Source organism: Crocuta crocuta, unplaced genomic scaffold (assembly GCF_008692635.1).
Source record: "Crocuta crocuta isolate KB4526 unplaced genomic scaffold, BGI_CrCroc_1.0 scaffold352, whole genome shotgun sequence".
Taxonomy (NCBI): Eukaryota; Metazoa; Chordata; class Mammalia; order Carnivora; family Hyaenidae; genus Crocuta; species Crocuta crocuta.
Window position 1 is genome coordinate 4,081,510 of NW_027532169.1, and position 2,071 is coordinate 4,083,580.

General features: G+C 45.3%; 1 pseudogene; it reads right to left on the reverse strand.

Annotated features, from left to right (window-relative positions):
• LOC144242113 (phosphatidylinositol N-acetylglucosaminyltransferase subunit P pseudogene) overlaps positions 1–1,589 on the reverse strand; it is a 15,698-nt pseudogene extending 14,109 nt beyond the window's left edge.
• Positions 1,590–2,071: the final 482 nt, after the last annotated feature.

Consider the following 2,071-nt stretch of genomic DNA (forward strand, 5'->3'; position numbering starts at 1 on the left):
CGACACATAGGCGACATATTTTGTGAGATGAAAGATCCCAGCTTCTTTCAGTAACTTCTTCAACTCTGCTTTTGTTCTTGGGAAACCTCATTTCGTCCCCTAATATTTATTCATGAGGATTTTGTGTTTTTGGAGACTTTGAGGAGCAGCTGCTTTGGGTCTGAGGGAATTCACTCCACTGCGAAGACAGCTTTTCATCTGCGCAGCGCAGCCAGGCTCCTCACCAAGAGACATCAGCTCCTTGGGGTGGTGGGGCCTCAACTCTGGAAGGATTCATGTGCAGTTGTGCAGGGTTCCCGACATCCTCTGCTCTTGGTCAGCTGGGCCCTGGGGCCTGGGGACAGGGCTGGGGCGGCTTCGGGAACGCAGAGGAGGCCACGTGACGGGACAGACATCCCTGCCTGGGGACCTCACAGAGCCTCTTAGGCCAGCAAAGGACTATAGTGGAGGCTCCAAGAGCTGGGAGTTCCAGACAGTTTTCATCTTTCAGAGGCTCATGTCATAAAGGCAAAACCAGAGACTTCCACCCACCAGAACACAACGTGACATGCAAATAAATGCCCAGTGGGGAGGGCCGGGCTGGTTCAGTCACGCAGAGGGGAGATCGGACTAGAGAAAGACTTGGCACAGGGTGCTTTTGACTGGGGGAGTCAGGAATTCTAGAATGTCAACCTCGGGAGGGACTTTAAGTTCTGGTCCAAACCCTCTGATTTTCCAGATGGAGTGATTGTGGGAAATGACTTGTCTAAAGTCTGCATTGAAGATGAAATTCAAATATAGATTTTCTGGCCCTGGTCCAGTGCTCTTTCCTCTACATTTGATCTCTAGATGTCTGTTTTTTCCCAACATTCTAGGGCTTCATGTGTCACTAACCCTACGAGTTTCCAGCTAACTCCTTCCCTAGCCCTTTGTGTTCTGGGCTCCCACTCATCCCTCCCCTTAAATGGTTCACTGCCTTCTTTCTTTCCCTTTTTAATGGTCATGCAGTATTTTATTTATTCTGAGAACCTTTATAATATTAATGGCACTTAATATTATAACATTTATATATTCGAGAACATTTATAAAACTAATGGCACTTAATCTAAGAGAATTTCGACTTACTTTTTCTCACAGTTCGGTATTGGGTATTAATAAGAGATCGTCAAAACAATTATAGTCAAAATTATTATGTCAAAAGCTTATAATAGGTGCTTGGGTTTGGTCTATATACAATTTCTATTTTGGCATAAAGGTCTTGGGCTGCAAGAAAGAATATTTGGTTTAATTCACTAGTAGGACTATCTCAGTGCTGGAATGGCCTCTTCATGGTATGTCTTCTGCTGTTGATTTTTAGCATAGTTACTTGTGATTGTGTGAATGGAATTGAGTGGAGAGGACTCCTCGTATTTATTCCAAATTGGAGTACATAATCGATTACTATACTCATGAGGAGGTAGGCAGGCAAGGCCACTGTCCAATATTGTTGAGGCCAGTAGGTAAAGCCCAAGGAGTTTAGCCAAGACTCAAGAATAAAGCCAGACTGGGAGCTTAAGAACAAAGCCATAAGCCACTCTTTCTGGCAACGGTGAGGGTGAATTTTCCACCATTTTCCCAGTGGGTTTAGACAATCTTGGTCCTTGAAGTGCTCACTCAGGCCCCTCTGGACAACTTGGCTACCTCACCACACTGCTTTCTCTTTTAGTGCCGCCTGTGTAAACTCAGCCTTGTCACAAGCTTCTGTAATGCTCGTGGGTTGTAAATGTAATTCTCCGAGTTGCATGTGAATGGGAGAGTCCTGGGAGGAGGCATTGACCTTCTATAAGATGTAGGAAGATCAGGACTGTATTGGGTTCTTCCTGAGGCTCTCGACCAGTTCCTCCAACTGTCTACTGTCAGCCCTTCAACCTGACGCCCAGTGCCACGCTCCAGGGCTTTTACTACCCAGTTACCTTCTCTCCACTTTCCACTCCACCCTATTCAAAGACTGGAAGTTTTTGTTTTATTTTTGTTTTTGTTTTGTTTTGTTTTGTTGTAATCTCTACCCCCAACGTGGGGCTAGAACTCATGACCTTGAGATCAAGAGTCATAT